This window comes from Phyllobates terribilis, unplaced genomic scaffold, assembly GCF_046119375.1.
Source record: "Phyllobates terribilis strain yellow unplaced genomic scaffold, ASM4611937v1 Scaffold_40__1_contigs__length_11209783, whole genome shotgun sequence".
NCBI classification, from domain to species: Eukaryota; Metazoa; Chordata; class Amphibia; order Anura; family Dendrobatidae; genus Phyllobates; species Phyllobates terribilis.
The window spans coordinates 2418492-2437605 of record NW_027362800.1 but is presented as its reverse complement, the minus strand read 5'-3'; the positions used below and the strand labels follow the sequence as shown (position 1 = coordinate 2437605).

Here is a 19114-nt window from a genome sequence, read left to right as displayed (position 1 = left end):
GAAACCAATTCTGGTTATCGCTTCTCGGCCTTTTGGCTAAGATCAAGTGTAGTATCTGTTCTTATCAGTTTAATATCTGATACGTCCCCTATCTGGGGACCATATATTAAATGGATTTTTAGAACAGGGAGATGGAAAAAGAGCTTGCTCTGTCCACTCCACGCATTGACCTGGTATTGCAGTATCTCCAGGACCGGTGCACCCCTTCTTTAATGCAGTTTCTAAAATCAGAAAGAATTGAATTCAGTGCTTTTTGTTCATTTTGCTTGTTTGTCGGATTTTGGGATGGACTCTTTGGCTTTGCTTTTCTTCTCCTCATTGGATTTTTCATGTTAAAAGTTGCAGAAGCCAGATGACAAGCTCATTTTGGTTCAACTTCAGCAACTGTGCATTGCATTGCCATGTAATGTAATGTAATGCAATGCTATCTATCTAGCTCTCCCTCTATACTTCCTTTTGGATAAACAGACATATTAGGCAAGCATTTTGGAGCTTTCACCTAAATAACTACAGGTGGTGAGATAAGCTGCACAATATAATTGACCTTTCAGTATATTGTTGCACACACACCATCTATTTAGCAAATGCCCTTGTTATCAACAGCAGCCTTTTAAACTCACCTGAGCTAACAGGTATGTGAGCTGGTTACTCTGCTGCGCTTAAAATTTCTTTTTTGGTTTGCTACAATGCCTTTTCTGAAACGTTGTCTCCCTCTGCTGGAACACTGACTTCTTTCATTTAATGCCTGCAGTCTATAAAAGAGAAACCAACCCAAAAAGTTTGGTTGATTAGTCTGTGGCATTCTTTTAAACTGTTGCTTATGGCGGTCTCTGTGAGCTTCTCAGTGACATTCAGCCATCCAGGTATCCCGCCTGCAGTAGACGGAATGTGGCAATGGAACGCTGGCTGCGCGTGTCATAATAGGCTCTGAGCCTTTATATACCTGCGCACAGCAGCAGCCACCTTCAGTCTGCTGCTGGACAGCCAGCAGCAGCAGCAGCAGGAGAGGTAATTAATCAGCAACCCTCCTGCTAAGGGTAGACAGCTGCTCGTTCCACCCCCCCCCCGCCTTAATTGGTTCTCCTCCCTTCCAACGGTGTTGAGGCGAGTGGGAACAGCCGGGGGTTGAGGGTACTGTGCTAAAAGAGGTGGAGTTATGCAGATCTAAAACGCGTGGATTGCAGCAGCAGCAAGCCGAAAAGTGCAGGCATGTGAGGGATCTAGAGGTTGACAGCATGTCTTCTTAACGGGAGTCCAGGTGGCCATCTCCACAAATGGACTTTTCAGAATCCTTGGGTGGCACCGTAGTCGGAAACCAATTCTGGTTATCGCTTCTCGGCCTTTTGGCTAAGATCAAGTGTAGTATCTGTTCTTATCAGTTTAATATCTGATACGTCCCCTATCTGGGGACCATATATTAAATGGATTTTTAGAACAGGGAGATGGAAAAAGAGCTTGCTCTGTCCACTCCACGCATTGACCTGGTATTGCAGTATCTCCAGGACCGGTGCACCCCTTCTTTAATGCAGTTTCTAAAATCAGAAAGAATTGAATTCAATGCTTTTTGTTCATTTTGCTTGTTTGTCGGATTTTGGGATGGACTCTTTGGCTTTGCTTTTCTTCTCCTCATTGGATTTTTCATGTTAAAAGTTGCAGAAGCCAGATGACAAGCTCATTTTGGTTCAACTTCAGCAACTGTGCATTGCATTGCCATGTAATGTAATGTAATGCAATGCTATCTATCTAGCTCTCCCTCTATACTTCCTTTTGGATAAACAGACATATTAGGCAAGCATTTTGGAGCTTTCACCTAAATAACTACAGGTGGTGAGATAAGCTGCACAATATAATTGACCTTTCAGTATATTGTTGCACACACACCATCTATTTAGCAAATGCCCTTGTTATCAACAGCAGCCTTTTAAACTCACCTGAGCTAACAGGTATGTGAGCTGGTTACTCTGCTGCGCTTAAAATTTCTTTTTTGGTTTGCTACAATGCCTTTTCTGAAACGTTGTCTCCCTCTGCTGGAACACTGACTTCTTTCATTTAATGCCTGCAGTCTATAAAAGAGAAACCAACCCAAAAAGTTTGGTTGATTAGTCTGTGGCATTCTTTTAAACTGTTGCTTATGGCGGTCTCTGTGAGCTTCTCAGTGACATTCAGCCATCCAGGTATCCCGCCTGCAGTAGACGGAATGTGGCAATGGAACGCTGGCTGCGCGTGTCATAATAGGCTCTGAGCCTTTATATACCTGCGCACAGCAGCAGCCACCTTCAGTCTGCTGCTGGACAGCCAGCAGCAGCAGCAGCAGGAGAGGTAATTAATCAGCAACCCTCCTGCTAAGGGTAGACAGCTGCTCGTTCCACCCCCCCCCCGCCTTAATTGGTTCTCCTCCCTTCCAACGGTGTTGAGGCGGGTGGGAACAGCCGGGGGTTGAGGGTACTGTGCTAAAAGAGGTGGAGTTATGCAGATCTAAAACGCGTGGATTGCAGCAGCAGCAAGCCGAAAAGTGCAGGCATGTGAGGGATCTAGAGGTTGACAGCATGTCTTCTTAACGGGAGTCCAGGTGGCCATCTCCACAAATGGACTTTTCAGAATCCTTGGGTGGCACCGTAGTCGGAAACCAATTCTGGTTATCGCTTCTCGGCCTTTTGGCTAAGATCAAGTGTAGTATCTGTTCTTATCAGTTTAATATCTGATACGTCCCCTATCTGGGGACCATATATTAAATGGATTTTTAGAACAGGGAGATGGAAAAAGAGCTTGCTCTGTCCACTCCACGCATTGACCTGGTATTGCAGTATCTCCAGGACCGGTGCACCCCTTCTTTAATGCAGTTTCTAAAATCAGAAAGAATTGAATTCAATGCTTTTTGTTCATTTTGCTTGTTTGTCGGATTTTGGGATGGACTCTTTGGCTTTGCTTTTCTTCTCCTCATTGGATTTTTCATGTTAAAAGTTGCAGAAGCCAGATGACAAGCTCATTTTGGTTCAACTTCAGCAACTGTGCATTGCATTGCCATGCAATGTAATGTAATGCAATGCTATCTATCTAGCTCTCCCTCTATACTTCCTTTTGGATAAACAGACATATTAGGCAAGCATTTTGGAGCTTTCACCTAAATAACTACAGGTGGTGAGATAAACTGCACAATATAATTGACCTTTCAGTATATTGTTGCACACACACCATCTATTTAGCAAATGCCCTTGTTATCAACAGCAGCCTTTTAAACTCACCTGAGCTAACAGGTATGTGAGCTGGTTACTCTGCTGCGCTTAAAATTTCTTTTTTGGTTTGCTACAATGCCTTTTCTGAAACGTTGTCTCCCTCTGCTGGAACACTGACTTCTTTCATTTAATGCCTGCAGACTATAAAAGAGAAACCAACCCAAAAAGTTTGGTTGATTAGTCTGTGGCATTCTTTTAAACTGTTGCTTATGGCGGTCTCTGTGAGCTTCTCAGTGACATTCAGCCATCCAGGTATCCCGCCTGCAGTAGACGGAATGTGGCAATGGAACGCTGGCTGCGCGTGTCATAATAGGCTCTGAGCCTTTATATACCTGCGCACAGCAGCAGCCACCTTCAGTCTGCTGCTGGACAGCCAGCAGCAGCAGCAGCAGGAGAGGTAATTAATCAGCAACCCTCCTGCTAAGGGTAGACAGCTGCTCGTTCCACCCCCCCCCCGCCTTAATTGGTTCTCCTCCCTTCCAACGGTGTTGAGGCGGGTGGGAACAGCCGGGGGTTGAGGGTACTGTGCTAAAAGAGGTGGAGTTATGCAGATCTAAAACGCGTGGATTGCAGCAGCAGCAAGCCGAAAAGTGCAGGCATGTGAGGGATCTAGAGGTTGACAGCATGTCTTCTTAACGGGAGTCCAGGTGGCCATCTCCACAAATGGACTTTTCAGAATCCTTGGGTGGCACCGTAGTCGGAAACCAATTCTGGTTATCGCTTCTCGGCCTTTTGGCTAAGATCAAGTGTAGTATCTGTTCTTATCAGTTAAATATCTGATACGTCCCCTATCTGGGGACCATATATTAAATGGATTTTTAGAACAGGGAGATGGAAAAAGAGCTTGCTCTGTCCACTCCACGCATTGACCTGGTATTGCAGTATCTCCAGGACCGGTGCACCCCTTCTTTAATGCAGTTTCTAAAATCAGAAAGAATTGAATTCAATGCTTTTTGTTCATTTTGCTTGTTTGTCGGATTTTGGGATGGACTCTTTGGCTTTGCTTTTCTTCTCCTCATTGGATTTTTCATGTTAAAAGTTGCAGAAGCCAGATGACAAGCTCATTTTGGTTCAACTTCAGCAACTGTGCATTGCATTGCCATGTAATGTAATGTAATGCAATGCTATCTATCTAGCTCTCCCTCTATACTTCCTTTTGGATAAACAGACATATTAGGCAAGCATTTTGGTGCTTTCACCTAAATAACTACAGGTGGTGAGATAAGCTACACAATATAATTGACCTTTCAGTATATTGTTGCACACACACCATCTATTTAGCAAATGCCCTTGTTATCAACAGCAGCCTTTTAAACTCACCTGAGCTAACAGGTATGTGAGCTGGTTACTCTGCTGCGCTTAAAATTTCTTTTTTGGTTTGCTACAATGCCTTTTCTGAAACGTTGTCTCCCTCTGCTGGAACACTGACTTCTTTCATTTAATGCCTGCAGACTATAAAAGAGAAACCAACCCAAAAAGTTTGGTTGATTAGTCTGTGGCATTCTTTTCAACTGTTGCTTATGGCGGTCTCTGTGAGCTTCTCAGTGACATTCAGCCATCCAGGTATCCCGCCTGCAGTAGACGGAATGTGGCAATGGAACGCTGGCTGCGCATGTCATAATAGGCTCTGAGCCTTTATATACCTGCGCACAGCAGCAGCCACCTTCAGTCTGCTGCTGGACAGCCAGCAGCAGCAGGAGAGGTAATTAATCAGCAACCCTCCTGCTAAGGGTAGACAGCTGCTCGTTCCACTCCCACCCCCGCCTTAATTGGTTCTCCTCCCTTCCAACGGTGTTGAGGCGGGTGGGAACAGCCGGGGGTTGAGGGTACTGTGCTAAAAGAGGTGGAGTTATGCAGATCTAAAACGCGTGGATTGCAGCAGCAGCAAGCCGAAAAGTGCAGGCATGTGAGGGATCTAGAGGTTGACAGCATGTCTTCTTAACGGGAGTCCAGGTGGCCATCTCCACAAATGGACTTTTCAGAATCCTTGGGTGGCACCGTAGTCGGAAACCAATTCTGGTTATCGCCTCTCGGCCTTTTGGCTAAGATCAAGTGTAGTATCTGTTCTTATCAGTTTAATATCTGATACGTCCCCTATCTGGGGACCATATATTAAATGGATTTTTAGAACAGGGAGATGGAAAAAGAGCTTGCTCTGTCCACTCCACGCATTGACCTGGTATTGCAGTATCTCCAGGACCGGTGCACCCCTTCTTTAATGCAGTTTCTAAAATCAGAAAGAATTGAATTCAATGCTTTTTGTTCATTTTGCTTGTTTGTCGGATTTTGGGATGGACTCTTTGACTTTGCTTTTCTTCTCCTCATTGGATTTTTCATGTTAAAAGTTGCAGAAGCCAGATGACAAGCTCATTTTGGTTCAACTTCAGCAACTGTGCATTGCATTGCCATGTAATGTAATGTAATGCAATGCTATCTATCTAGCTCTCCCTCTATACTTCCTTTTGGATAAACAGACATATTAGGCAAGCATTTTGGAGCTTTCACCTAAATAACTACAGGTGGTGAGATAAGCTGCACAATATAATTGACCTTTCAGTATATTGTTGCACACACACCATCTATTTAGCAAATGCCCTTGTTATCAACAGCAGCCTTTTAAACTCACCTGAGCTAACAGGTATGTGAGCTGGTTACTCTGCTGCGCTTAAAATTTCTTTTTTGGTTTGCTACAATGCCTTTTCTGAAACGTTGTCTCCCTCTGCTGGAACACTGACTTCTTTCATTTATTGCCTGCAGACTATAAAAGAGAAACCAACCCAAAAAGTTTGGTTGATTAGTCTGTGGCATTCTTTTAAACTGTTGCTTATGGCGGTCTCTGTGAGCTTCTCAGTGACATTCAGCCATCCAGGTATCCCGCCTGCAGTAGACGGAATGTGGCAATGGAACGCTGGCTGCGTGTGTCATAATAGGCTCTGAGCCTTTATATACCTGCGCACAGCAGCAGCCACCTTCAGTCTGCTGCTGGACAGCCAGCAGCAGCAGCAGCAGGAGAGGTAATTAATCAGCAACCCTCCTGCTAAGGGTAGACAGCTGCTCGTTCCAGCCCCCCCCCCGCCTTAATTGGTTCTCCTCCCTTCCAACGGTGTTGAGGCGGGTGGGAACAGCCGGGGGTTGAGGGTACTGTGCTAAAAGAGGTGGAGTTATGCAGATCTAAAACGCGTGGATTGCAGCAGCAGCAAGCCGAAAAGTGCAGGCATGTGAGGGATCTAGAGGTTGACAGCATGTCTTCTTAACGGGAGTCCAGGTGGCCATCTCCACAAATGGACTTTTCAGAATCCTTGGGTGGCACCGTAGTCGGAAACCAATTCTGGTTATCGCTTCTCGGCCTTTTGGCTAAGATCAAGTGTAGTATCTGTTGTTATCAGTTTAATATCTGATACGTCCCCTATCTGGGGACCATATATTAAATGGATTTTTAGAACAGGGAGATGGAAAAAGAGCTTGCTCTGTCCACTCCACGCATTGACCTGGTATTGCAGTATCTCCAGGACCGGTGCACCCCTTCTTTAATGCAGTTTCTAAAATCAGAAAGAATTGAATTCAATGCTTTTTGTTCATTTTGCTTGTTTGTCGGATTTTGGGATGGACTCTTTGGCTTTGCTTTTCTTCTCCTCATTGGATTTTTCATGTTAAAAGTTGCAGAAGCCAGATGACAAGCTCATTTTGGTTCAACTTCAGCAACTGTGCATTGCATTGCCATGTAATGTAATGTAATGCAATGCTATCTATCTAGCTCTCCCTCTATACTTCCTTTTGGATAAACAGACATATTAGGCAAGCATTTTGGAGCTTTCACCTAAATAACTACAGGTGGTGAGATAAGCTGCACAATATAATTGACCTTTCAGTATATTGTTGCACACACACCATCTATTTAGCAAATGCCCTTGTTATCAACAGCAGCCTTTTAAACTCACCTGAGCTAACAGGTATGTGAGCTGGTTACTCTGCTGCGCTTAAAATTTCTTTTTTGGTTTGCTACAATGCCTTTTCTGAAACGTTGTCTCCCTCTGCTGGAACACTGACTTCTTTCATTTAATGCCTGCAGACTATAAAAGAGAAACCAACCCAAAAAGTTTGGTTGATTAGTCTGTGGCATTCTTTTAAACGGTTGCTTATGGCGGTCTCTGTGAGCTTCTCAGTGACATTCAGCCATCCAGGTATCCCGCCTGCAGTAGACGGAATGTGGCAATGGAACGCTGGCTGCGCGTGTCATAATAGGCTCTGAGCCTTTATATACCTGCGCACAGCAGCAGCCACCTTCAGTCTGCTGCTGGACAGCCAGCAGCAGCAGCAGCAGGAGAGGTAATTAATCAGCAACCCTCCTGCTAAGGGTAGACAGCTGCTCGTTCCACCCCCCCCCCCCCCGCCTTAATTGGTTCTCCTCCCTTCCAACGGTGTTGAGGCGGGTGGGAACAGCCGGGGGTTGAGGGTACTGTGCTAAAAGAGGTGGAGTTATGCAGATCTAAAACGCGTGGATTGCAGCAGCAGCAAGCCGAAAAGTGCAGGCATGTGAGGGATCTAGAGGTTGACAGCATGTCTTCTTAACGGGAGTCCAGGTGGCCATCTCCACAAATGGACTTTTCAGAATCCTTGGGTGGCACCGTAGTCGGAAACCAATTCTGGTTATCGCTTCTCGGCCTTTTGGCTAAGATCAAGTGTAGTATCTGTTCTTATCAGTTTAATATCTGATACGTCCCCTATCTGGGGACCATATATTAAATGGATTTTTAGAACAGGGAGATGGAAAAAGAGCTTGCTCTGTCCACTCCACGCATTGACCTGGTATTGCAGTATCTCCAGGACCGGTGCACCCCTTCTTTAATGCAGTTTCTAAAATCAGAAAGAATTGAATTCAATGCTTTTTGTTCATTTTGCTTGTTTGTCGGATTTTGGGATGGACTCTTTGGCTTTGCTTTTCTTCTCCTCATTGGATTTTTCATGTTAAAAGTTGCAGAAGCCAGATGACAAGCTCATTTTGGTTCAACTTCAGCAACTGTGCATTGCATTGCTATGTAATGTAATGTAATGCAATGCTATCTATCTAGCTCTCCCTCTATACTTCCTTTTGGATAAACAGACATATTAGGCAAGCATTTTGGAGCTTTCACCTAAATAACTACAGGTGGTGAGATAAGCTGCACAATATAATTGACCTTTCAGTATATTGTTGCACACACACCATCTATTTAGCAAATGCCCTTGTTATCAACAGCAGCCTTTTAAACTCACCTGAGCTAACAGGTATGTGAGCTGGTTACTCTGCTGCGCTTAAAATTTCTTTTTTGGTTTGCTACAATGCCTTTTCTGAAACGTTGTCTCCCTCTGCTGGAACACTGACTTCTTTCATTTAATGCCTGCAGACTATAAAAGAGAAACCAACCCAAAAAGTTTGGTTGATTAGTCTGTGGCATTCTTTTAAACTGTTGCTTATGGCGGTCTCTGTGAGCTTCTCAGTGACATTCAGCCATCCAGGTATCCCGCCTGCAGTAGACGGAATGTGGCAATGGAACGCTGGCTGCGCGTGTCATAATAGGCTCTGAGCCTTTATATACCTGCGCACAGCAGCAGCCACCTTCAGTCTGCTGCTGGACAGCCAGCAGCAGCAGCAGCAGGAGAGGTAATTAATCAGCAACCCTCCTGCTAAGGGTAGACAGCTGCTCGTTCCACCCCCCCCCCCCGCCTTAATTGGTTCTCCTCCCTTCCAACGGTGTTGAGGCGGGTGGGAACAGCCGGGGGTTGAGGGTACTGTGCTAAAAGAGGTGGAGTTATGCAGATCTAAAACGCGTGGATTGCAGCAGCAGCAAGCCGAAAAGTGCAGGCATGTGAGGGATCTAGAGGTTGACAGCATGTCTTCTTAACGGGAGTCCAGGTGGCCATCTCCACAAATGGACTTTTCAGAATCCTTGGGTGGCACCGTAGTCGGAAACCAATTCTGGTTATCGCTTCTCGGCCTTTTGGCTAAGATCAAGTGTAGTATCTGTTCTTATCAGTTTAATATCTGATACGTCCCCTATCTGGGGACCATATATTAAATGGATTTTTAGAACAGGGAGATGGAAAAAGAGCTTGCTCTGTCCACTCCACGCATTGACCTGGTATTGCAGTATCTCCAGGACCGGTGCACCCCTTCTTTAATGCAGTTTCTAAAATCAGAAAGAATTGAATTCAATGCTTTTTGTTCATTTTGCTTGTTTGTCGGATTTTGGGATGGACTCTTTGGCTTTGCTTTTCTTCTCCTCATTGGATTTTTCATGTTAAAAGTTGCAGAAGCCAGATGACAAGCTCATTTTGGTTCAACTTCAGAAACTGTGCATTGCATTGCCATGTAATGTAATGTAATGCAATGCTATCTATCTAGCTCTCCCTCTATACTTCCTTTTGGATAAACAGACATATTAGGCAAGCATTTTGGAGCTTTCACCTAAATAACTACAGGTGGTGAGATAAGCTGCACAATATAATTGACCTTTCAGTATATTGTTGCACACACACCATCTATTTAGCAAATGCCCTTGTTATCAACAGCAGCCTTTTAAACTCACCTGAGCTAACAGGTATGTGAGCTGGTTACTCTGCTGCGCTTAAAATTTCTTTTTTGGTTTGCTACAATGCCTTTTCTGAAACGTTGTCTCCCTCTGCTGGAACACTGACTTCTTTCATTTAATGCCTGCAGACTATAAAAGAGAAACCAACCCAAAAAGTTTGGTTGATTAGTCTGTGGCATTCTTTTAAACTGTTGCTTATGGCGGTCTCTGTGAGCTTCTCAGTGACATTCAGCCATCCAGGTATCCCGCCTGCAGTAGACGGAATGTGGCAATGGAACGCTGGCTGCGCGTGTCATAATAGGCTCTGAGCCTTTATATACCTGCGCACAGCAGCAGCCACCTTCAGTCTGCTGCTGGACAGCCAGCAGCAGCAGCAGCAGGAGAGGTAATTAATCAGCAACCCTCCTGCTAAGGGTAGACAGCTGCTCGTTCCACCCCCCCCCGCCTTAATTGGTTCTCCTCCCTTCCAACGGTGTTGAGGCGGGTGGGAACAGCCGGGGGTTGAGGGTACTGTGCTAAAAGAGGTGGAGTTATGCAGATCTAAAACGCGTGGATTGCAGCAGCAGCAAGCCGAAAAGTGCAGGCATGTGAGGGATCTAGAGGTTGACAGCATGTCTTCTTAACGGGAGTCCAGGTGGCCATCTCCACAAATGGACTTTTCAGAATCCTTGGGTGGCACCGTAGTCGGAAACCAATTCTGGTTATCGCTTCTCGGCCTTTTGGCTAAGATCAAGTGTAGCATCTGTTCTTATCAGTTTAATATCTGATACGTCCCCTATCTGGGGACCATATATTAAATGGATTTTTAGAACAGGGAGATGGAAAAAGAGCTTGCTCTGTCCACTCCACGCATTGACCTGGTATTGCAGTATCTCCAGGACCGGTGCACCGCTTCTTTAATGCAGTTTCTAAAATCAGAAAGAATTGAATTCAATGCTTTTTGTTCATTTTGCTTGTTTGTCGGATTTTGGGATGGACACTTTGGCTTTGCTTTTCTTCTCCTCATTGGATTTTTCATGTTAAAAGTTGCAGAAGCCAGATGACAAGCTCATTTTGGTTCAACTTCAGCAACTGTGCATTGCATTGCCATGTAATGTAATGTAATGCAATGCTATCTATCTAGCTCTCCCTCTATACTTCCTTTTGGATAAACAGACATATTAGGCAAGCATTTTGGAGCTTTCACCTAAATAACTACAGGTGGTGAGATAAGCTGCACAATATAATTGACCTTTCAGTATATTGTTGCACACACACCATCTATTTAGCAAATGCCCTTGTTATCAACAGCAGCCTTTTAAACTCACCTGAGCTAACAGGTATGTGAGCTGGTTACTCTGCTGCGCTTAAATTTTCTTTTTTGGTTTGCTACAATGCCTTTTCTGAAACGTTGTCTCCCTCTGCTGGAACACTGACTTCTTTCATTTAATGCCTGCAGTCTATAAAAGAGAAACCAACCCAAAAAGTTTGGTTGATTAGTCTGTGGCATTCTTTTAAACTGTTGCTTATGGCGGTCTCTGTGAGCTTCTCAGTGACATTCAGCCATCCAGGTATCCCGCCTGCAGTAGACGGAATGTGGCAATGGAACGCTGGCTGCGCGTGTCATAATAGGCTCTGAGCCTTTATATACCTGCGCACAGCAGCAGCCACCTTCAGTCTGCTGCTGGACAGCCAGCAGCAGCAGTAGCAGGAGAGGTAATTAATCAGCAACCCTCCTGCTAAGGGTAGACAGCTGCTCGTTCCACCCCCCCCCCCGGCCTTAATTGGTTCTCCTCCCTTCCAACGGTGTTGAGGCGGGTGGGAACAGCCGGGGGTTGAGGGTACTGTGCTAAAAGAGGTGGAGTTATGCAGATCTAAAACGCGTGGATTGCAGCAGCAGCAAGCCGAAAAGTGCAGGCATGTGAGGGATCTAGAGGTTGACAGCATGTCTTCTTAACGGGAGTCCAGGTGGCCATCTCCACAAATGGACTTTTCAGAATCCTTGGGTGGCACCGTAGTCGGAAACCAATTCTGGTTATCGCTTCTCGGCCTTTTGGCTAAGATCAAGTGTAGTATCTGTTCTTATCAGTTTAATATCTGATACGTCCCCTATCTGGGGACCATATATTAAATGGATTTTTAGAACAGGGAGATGGAAAAAGAGCTTGCTCTGTCCACTCCACGCATTGACCTGGTATTGCAGTATCTCCAGGACCGGTGCACCCCTTCTTTAATGCAGTTTCTAAAATCAGAAAGAATTGAATTCAATGCTTTTTGTTCATTTTGCTTGTTTGTCGGATTTTGGGATGGACTCTTTGGCTTTGCTTTTCTTCTCCTCATTGGATTTTTCATGTTAAAAGTTGCAGAAGCCAGATGACAAGCTCATTTTGGTTCAACTTCAGCAACTGTGCATTGCATTGCCATGTAATGTAATGTAATGCAATGCTATCTATCTAGCTCTCCCTCTATACTTCCTTTTGGATAAACAGACATATTAGGCAAGCATTTTGGAGCTTTCACCTAAATAACTACAGGTGGTGAGATAAGCTGCACAATATAATTGACCTTTCAGTATATTGTTGCACACACACCATCTATTTAGCAAATGCCCTTGTTATCAACAGCAGCCTTTTAAACTCACCTGAGCTAACAGGTATGTGAGCTGGTTACTCTGCTGCGCTTAAAATTTCTTTTTTGGTTTGCTACAATGCCTTTTCTGAAACGTTGTCTCCCTCTGCTGGAACACTGACTTCTTTCATTTAATGCCTTTAGACTATAAAAGAGAAACCAACCCAAAAAGTTTGGTTGATTAGTCTGTGGCATTCTTTTAAACTGTTGCTTATGGCGGTCTCTGTGAGCTTCTCAGTGACATTCAACCATCCAGGTATCCCGCCTGCAGTAGACGGAATGTGGCAATGGAACGCTGGCTGCGCGTGTCATAATAGGCTCTGAGCCTTTATATACCTGCGCACAGCAGCAGCCACCTTCAGTCTGCTGCTGGACAGCCAGCAGCAGCAGCAGCAGGAGAGGTAATTAATCAGCAACCCTCCTGCTAAGGGTAGACAGCTGCTCGTTCCACCCCCCCCCCGCCTTAATTGGTTCTCCTCCCTTCCAACGGTGTTGAGGCGGGTGGGAACAGCCGGGGGTTGAGGGTACTGTGCTAAAAGAGGTGGAGTTATGCAGATCTAAAACGCGTGGATTGCAGCAGCAGCAAGCCGAAAAGTGCAGGCATGTGAGGGATCTAGAGGTTGACAGCATGTCTTCTTAACGGGAGTCCAGGTGGCCATCTCCACAAATGGACTTTTCAGAATCCTTGGGTGGCACCGTAGTCGGAAACCAATTCTGGTTATCGCTTCTCGGCCTTTTGGCTAAGATCAAGTGTAGTATCTGTTCTTATCAGTTTAATATCTGATACGTCCCCTATCTGGGGACCATATATTAAATGGATTTTTAGAACAGGGAGATGGAAAAAGAGCTTGCTCTGTCCACTCCACGCATTGACCTGGTATTGCAGTATCTCCAGGACCGGTGCACCCCTTCTTTAATGCAGTTTCTAAAATCAGAAAGAATTGAATTCAATGCTTTTTGTTCATTTTGCTTGTTTGTCGGATTTTGGGATGGACTCTTTGGCTTTGCTTTTCTTCTCCTCATTGGATTTTTCATGTTAAAAGTTGCAGAAGCCAGATGACAAGCTCATTTTGGTTCAACTTCAGCAACTGTGCATTGCATTGCCATGTAATGTAATGTAATGCAATGCTATCTATCTAGCTCTCCCTCTATACTTCCTTTTGGATAAACAGACATATTAGGCAAGCATTTTGGAGCTTTCACCTAAATAACTACAGATGGTGAGATAAGCTGCACAATATAATTGACCTTTCAGTATATTGTTGCACACACACCATCTATTTAGCAAATGCCCTTGTTATCAACAGCAGCCTTTTAAACTCACCTGAGCTAACAGGTATGTGAGCTGGTTACTCTGCTGCGCTTAAAATTTCTTTTTTGGTTTGCTACAATGCCTTTTCTGAAACGTTGTCTCCCTCTGCTGGAACACTGACTTCTTTCATTTAATGCCTGCAGACTATAAAAGAGAAACCAACCCAAAAAGTTTGGTTGATTAGTCTGTGGCATTCTTTTAAACTGTTGCTTATGGCGGTCTCTGTGAGCTTCTCAGTGACATTCAGCCATCCAGGTATCCCGCCTGCAGTAGACGGAATGTGGCAATGGAACGCTGGCTGCGCGTGTCATAATAGGCTCTGAGCCTTTATATGCCTGCGCACAGCAGCAGCCACCTTCAGTCTGCTGCTGGACAGCCAGCAGCAGCAGCAGCAGGAGAGGTAATTAATCAGCAACCCTCCTGCTAAGGGTAGACAGCTGCTCGTTCCACCCCCCCCCCCGCCTTAATTGGTTCTCCTCCCTTCCAACGGTGTTGAGGCGGGTGGGAACAGCCGGGGGTTGAGCGTACTGTGCTAAAAGAGGTGGAGTTATGCAGATCTAAAACGCGTGGATTGCAGCAGCAGCAAGCCGAAAAGTGCAGGCATGTGAGGGATCTAGAGGTTGACAGCATGTCTTCTTAACGGGAGTCCAGGTGGCCATCTCCACAAATGGACTTTTCAGAATCCTTGGGTGGCACCGTAGTCGGAAACCAATTCTGGTTATCGCTTCTCGGCCTTTTGGCTAAGATCAAGTGTAGTATCTGTTCTTATCAGTTTAATATCTGATACGTCCCCTATCTGGGGACCATATATTAAATGGATTTTTAGAACAGGGAGATGGAAAAAGAGCTTGCTCTGTCCACTCCACGCATTGACCTGGTATTGCAGTATCTCCAGGACCGGTGCACCCCTTCTTTAATGCAGTTTCTAAAATCAGAAAGAATTGAATTCAATGCTTTTTGTTCATTTTGCTTGTTTGTCGGATTTTGGGATGGACTCTTTGGCTTTGCTTTTCTTCTCCTCATTGGATTTTTCATGTTAAAAGTTGCAGAAGCCAGATGACAAGCTCATTTTGGTTCAACTTCAGCAACTGTGCATTGCATTGCCATGTAATGTAATGTAATGCAATGCTATCTATCTAGCTCTCCCTCTATACTTCCTTTTGGATAAACAGACATATTAGGCAAGCATTTTGGAGCTTTCACCTAAATAACTACAGGTGGTGAGATAAGCTGCACAATATAATTGACCTTTCAGTATATTGTTGCACACACACCATCTATTTAGCAAATGCCCTTGTTATCAACAGCAGCCTTTTAAACTCACCTGAGCTAACAGGTATGTGAGCTGGTTACTCTGCTGCGCTTAAAATTTCTTTTTTGGTTTGCTACAATGCCTTTTCTGAAACGTTGTCTCCCTCTGCTGGAACACTGACTTCTTTCATTTAATGCCTGCAGACTATAAAAGAGAAACCAACCCAAAAAGTTTGGTTGATTAGTCTGTGGCATTCTTTTAAACTGTTGCTTATGGCGGTCTCTGTGAGCTTCTCAGTGACATTCAGCCATCCAGGTATCCCGCCTGCAGTAGACGGAATGTGGCAATGGAACGCTGGCTGCGCGTGTCATAATAGGCTCTGAGCCTTTATATACCTGCGCACAGCAGCAGCCACCTTCAGTCTGCTGCTGGACAGCCAGCAGCAGCAGCAGCAGGAGAGGTAATTAATCAGCAACCCTCCTGCTAAGGGTAGACAGCTGCTCGTTCCACCCCCCCCGCCTTAATTGGTTCTCCTCCCTTCCAACGGTGTTGAGGCGGGTGGGAACAGCCGGGGGTTGAGGGTACTGTGCTAAAAGAGGTGGAGTTATGCAGATCTAAAACGCGTGGATTGCAGCAGCAGCAAGCCGAAAAGTGCAGGCATGTGAGGGATCTAGAGATTGACAGCATGTCTTCTTAACGGGAGTCCAGGTGGCCATCTCCACAAATGGACTTTTCAGAATCCTTGGGTTGCACCGTAGTCGGAAACCAATTCTGGTTATCGCTTCTCGGCCTTTTGGCTAAGATCAAGTGTAGTATCTGTTCTTATCAGTTTAATATCTGATACGTCCCCTATCTGGGGACCATATATTAAATGGATTTTTAGAACAGGGAGATGGAAAAAGAGCTTGCTCTGTCCACTCCACGCATTGACCTGGTATTGCAGTATCTCCAGGACCGGTGCACCCCTTCTTTAATGCAGTTTCTAAAATCAGAAAGAATTGAATTCAATGCTTTTTGTTCATTTTGCTTGTTTGTCGGATTTTGGGATGGACTCTTTGGCTTTGCTTTTCTTCTCCTCATTGGATTTTTCATGTTAAAAGTTGCAGAAGCCAGATGACAAGCTCATTTTGGTTCAACTTCAGCAACTGTGCATTGCATTGCCATGTAATGTAATGTAATGCAATGCTATCTATCTAGCTCTCCCTCTATACTTCCTTTTGGATAAACAGACATATTAGGCAAGCATTTTGGAGCTTTCACCTAAATAACTACAGGTGGTGAGATAAGCTGCACAATATAATTGACCTTTCAGTATATTGTTGCACACACACCATCTATTTAGCAAATGCCCTTGTTATCAACAGCAGCCTTTTAAACTCACCTGAGCTAACAGGTATGTGAGCTGGTTACTCTGCTGCGCTTAAAATTTCTTTTTTGGTTTGCTACAATGCCTTTTCTGAAACGTTGTCTCCCTCTGCTGGAACACTGACTTCTTTCATTTAATGCCTGCAGACTATAAAAGAGAAACCAACCCAAAAAGTTTGGTTGATTAGTCTGTGGCATTCTTTTAAACTGTTGTTTATGGCGGTCTCTGTGAGCTTCTCAGTGACATTCAGCCATCCAGGTATCCCGCCTGCAGTAGACGGAATGTGGCAATGGAACGCTGGCTGCGCGTGTCATAATAGGCTCTGAGCCTTTATATACCTGCGCACAGCAGCAGCCACCTTCAGTCTGCTGCTGGACAGCCAGCAGCAGCAGCAGCAGGAGAGGTAATTAATCAGCAACCCTCCTGCTAAGGGTAGACAGCTGCTCGTTCCACCCCCCCCCCGCCTTAATTGGTTCTCCTCCCTTCCAACGGTGTTGAGGCGGGTGGGAACAGCCGGGGGTTGAGGGTACTGTGCTAAAAGAGGTGGAGTTATGCAGATCTAAAACGCGTGGATTGCAGCAGCAGCAAGCCGAAAAGTGCAGGCATGTGAGGGATCTAGAGGTTGACAGCATGTCTTCTTAACGGGAGTCCAGGTGGCCATCTCCACAAATGGACTTTTCAGAATCCTTGGGTTGCACCGTAGTCGGAAACCAATTCTGGTTATCGCTTCTCGGCCTTTTGGCTAAGATCAAGTGTAGTATCTGTTCTTATCAGTTTAATATCTGATACGTCCCCTATCTGGGGACCATATATTAAATGGATTTTTAGAACAGGGAGATGGAAAAAGAGCTTGCTCTGTCCACTCCACGCATTGACCTGGTATTGCAGTATCTCCAGGACCGGTGCACCCCTTCTTTAATGCAGTTTCTAAAATCAGAAAGAATTGAATTCAATGCTTTTTGTTCATTTTGCTTGTTTGTCGGATTTTGGGATGGACTCTTTGGCTTTGCTTTTCTTCTCCTCATTGGATTTTTCATGTTAAAAGTTGCAGAAGCCAGATGACAAGCTCATTTTGGTTCAACTTCAGCAACTGTGCATTGCATTGCCATGTAATGTAATGTAATGCAATGCTATCTATCTAGCTCTCCCTCTATACTTCCTTTTGGATAAACAGACATATTAGGCAAGCATTTTGGAGCTTTCACCTAAATAACTACAGGTGGTGAGATAAGCTGCACAATATAATTGACCTTTCAGTATATTGTTGCACACACACCATCTATTTAGCAAATGCCCTTGTTATCAACAGCAGCCTTTTAAACTCACCTGAGCTAACAGGTATGTGAGCTGGTTACTCTGCTGCGCTTAAAATTTCTTTTTTGGTTTGCTACAATGCCTTTTCTGAAACGTTGTCTCCCTCTGCTGGAACACTGACTTCTTTCATTTAATGCCTGCAGACTATAAAAGATAAACCAACCCAAAAAGTTTGGTTGATTAGTCTGTGGCATTCTTTTAAACTGTTGCTTATGGCGGTCTCTGTGAGCTTCTCAGTGACATTCAGCCATCCAGGTATCCCGCCTGCAGTAGACGGAATGTGGCAATGGAACGCTGGCTGCGCGTGTCATAATAGGCTCTGAGCCTTTATATACCTGCGCACAGCAGCAGCCACCTTCAGTCTGCTGCTGGACAGCCAGCAGCAGCAGCAGCAGGAGAGGTAATTAATCAGCAACCCTCCTGCTAAGGGTAGACAGCTGCTCGTTCCACCCCCCCCCGCCTTAATTGGTTCTCCTCCCTTCCAACGGTGTTGAGGCGGGTGGGAACAGCCGGGGGTTGAGGGTACTGTGCTAAAAGAGGTGGAGTTATGCAGATCTAAAACGCGTGGATTGCAGAAGCAGCAAGCCGAAAAGTGCAGGCATGTGAGGGATCTAGAGGTTGACAGCATGTCTTCTTAACGGGAGTCCAGGTGGCCATCTCCACAAATGGACTTTTCAGAATCCTTGGGTGGCACCGTAGTCGGAAACCAATTCTGGTTATCGCTTCTCGGCCTTTTGGCTAAGATCAAGTGTAGTATCTGTTCTTATCAGTTTAATATCTGATACGTCCCCTATCTGGGGACCATATATTAAATGGATTTTTAGAACAGGGAGATGGAAAAAGAGCTTGCTCTGTCCACTCCACGCATTGACCTGGTATTGCAGTATCTCCAGGACCGGTGCACCCCTTCTTTAATGCAGTTTCTAAAATCAGAAAGAATTGAATTCAATGCTTTTTGTTCATTTTGCTTGTTTGTCGGATTTTGGGATGGACTCTTTGGCTTTGCTTTTCTTCTCCTCATTGGATTTTTCATGTTAAAAGTTGCAGAAGCCAGATGACAAGCTCATTTTGGTTCAACTTCAGCAACTGTGCATTGCATTGCCATGTAATGTAATGTAATGCAATGCTATCTATCTAGCTCTCCCTCTATACTTCCTTTTGGATAAACAGACATATTAGGCAAGCATTTTGGAGCTTTCACCTAAATAACTACAGGTGGTGAGATAAGCTGCACAATATAATTGACCTTTCAGTATATTGTTGCACACACACCATCTATTTAGCAAATGCCCTTGTTATCAACAGCAGACTTTTAAACTCACCTGAGCTAACAGGTATGTGAGCTGGTTACTCTGCTGCGCTTAAAATTTCTTTTTTGGTTTGCTACAATGCCTTTTCTGAAACGTTGTCTCCCTCTGCTGGAACACTGACTTCTTTCATTTAATGCCTGCAGACTATAAA

The 19114-nt window shown here is 44.9% G+C and overlaps 15 non-coding genes across 15 annotated transcripts; all 15 read left to right on the top strand.

The window, feature by feature from the left end:
- The first annotated feature begins 16 nt into the window (after positions 1 to 16).
- Positions 17 to 207, top strand: LOC141185466 (U2 spliceosomal RNA). Its single transcript, XR_012260126.1, has one exon. It is a non-coding gene; the product is annotated as a U2 spliceosomal RNA (small nuclear RNA).
- A 1120-nt stretch (positions 208 to 1327) lies between these two features.
- On the top strand, positions 1328 to 1518 carry LOC141185454 (U2 spliceosomal RNA). Its single transcript, XR_012260115.1, has one exon. It is a non-coding gene; the product is annotated as a U2 spliceosomal RNA (small nuclear RNA).
- Positions 1519 to 2638: 1120 nt separating this feature from the next.
- Positions 2639 to 2829, top strand: LOC141185441 (U2 spliceosomal RNA). Its single transcript, XR_012260104.1, has one exon. It is a non-coding gene; the product is annotated as a U2 spliceosomal RNA (small nuclear RNA).
- Positions 2830 to 3949: 1120 nt separating this feature from the next.
- Positions 3950 to 4140, top strand: LOC141185071 (U2 spliceosomal RNA). Its single transcript, XR_012259767.1, has one exon. It is a non-coding gene; the product is annotated as a U2 spliceosomal RNA (small nuclear RNA).
- A 1115-nt stretch (positions 4141 to 5255) lies between these two features.
- On the top strand, positions 5256 to 5446 carry LOC141184476 (U2 spliceosomal RNA). The gene has a single exon (XR_012259227.1). It is a non-coding gene; the product is annotated as a U2 spliceosomal RNA (small nuclear RNA).
- A 1121-nt stretch (positions 5447 to 6567) lies between these two features.
- LOC141185253 (U2 spliceosomal RNA) lies at positions 6568 to 6758 on the top strand. The gene has a single exon (XR_012259933.1). It is a non-coding gene; the product is annotated as a U2 spliceosomal RNA (small nuclear RNA).
- Positions 6759 to 7882: 1124 nt separating this feature from the next.
- Positions 7883 to 8073, top strand: LOC141185429 (U2 spliceosomal RNA). The gene has a single exon (XR_012260093.1). It is a non-coding gene; the product is annotated as a U2 spliceosomal RNA (small nuclear RNA).
- Positions 8074 to 9195: 1122 nt separating this feature from the next.
- LOC141185417 (U2 spliceosomal RNA) lies at positions 9196 to 9386 on the top strand. The gene has a single exon (XR_012260082.1). It is a non-coding gene; the product is annotated as a U2 spliceosomal RNA (small nuclear RNA).
- A 1119-nt stretch (positions 9387 to 10505) lies between these two features.
- On the top strand, positions 10506 to 10696 carry LOC141185047 (U2 spliceosomal RNA). Its single transcript, XR_012259745.1, has one exon. It is a non-coding gene; the product is annotated as a U2 spliceosomal RNA (small nuclear RNA).
- Positions 10697 to 11818: 1122 nt separating this feature from the next.
- Positions 11819 to 12009, top strand: LOC141185405 (U2 spliceosomal RNA). The gene has a single exon (XR_012260071.1). It is a non-coding gene; the product is annotated as a U2 spliceosomal RNA (small nuclear RNA).
- Positions 12010 to 13129: 1120 nt separating this feature from the next.
- Positions 13130 to 13320, top strand: LOC141185393 (U2 spliceosomal RNA). Its single transcript, XR_012260060.1, has one exon. It is a non-coding gene; the product is annotated as a U2 spliceosomal RNA (small nuclear RNA).
- Positions 13321 to 14441: 1121 nt separating this feature from the next.
- Positions 14442 to 14632, top strand: LOC141185381 (U2 spliceosomal RNA). Its single transcript, XR_012260049.1, has one exon. It is a non-coding gene; the product is annotated as a U2 spliceosomal RNA (small nuclear RNA).
- Positions 14633 to 15750: 1118 nt separating this feature from the next.
- On the top strand, positions 15751 to 15941 carry LOC141185368 (U2 spliceosomal RNA). The gene has a single exon (XR_012260037.1). It is a non-coding gene; the product is annotated as a U2 spliceosomal RNA (small nuclear RNA).
- Positions 15942 to 17061: 1120 nt separating this feature from the next.
- On the top strand, positions 17062 to 17252 carry LOC141185356 (U2 spliceosomal RNA). Its single transcript, XR_012260026.1, has one exon. It is a non-coding gene; the product is annotated as a U2 spliceosomal RNA (small nuclear RNA).
- Positions 17253 to 18371: 1119 nt separating this feature from the next.
- LOC141185344 (U2 spliceosomal RNA) lies at positions 18372 to 18562 on the top strand. Its single transcript, XR_012260015.1, has one exon. It is a non-coding gene; the product is annotated as a U2 spliceosomal RNA (small nuclear RNA).
- Positions 18563 to 19114: the final 552 nt, after the last annotated feature.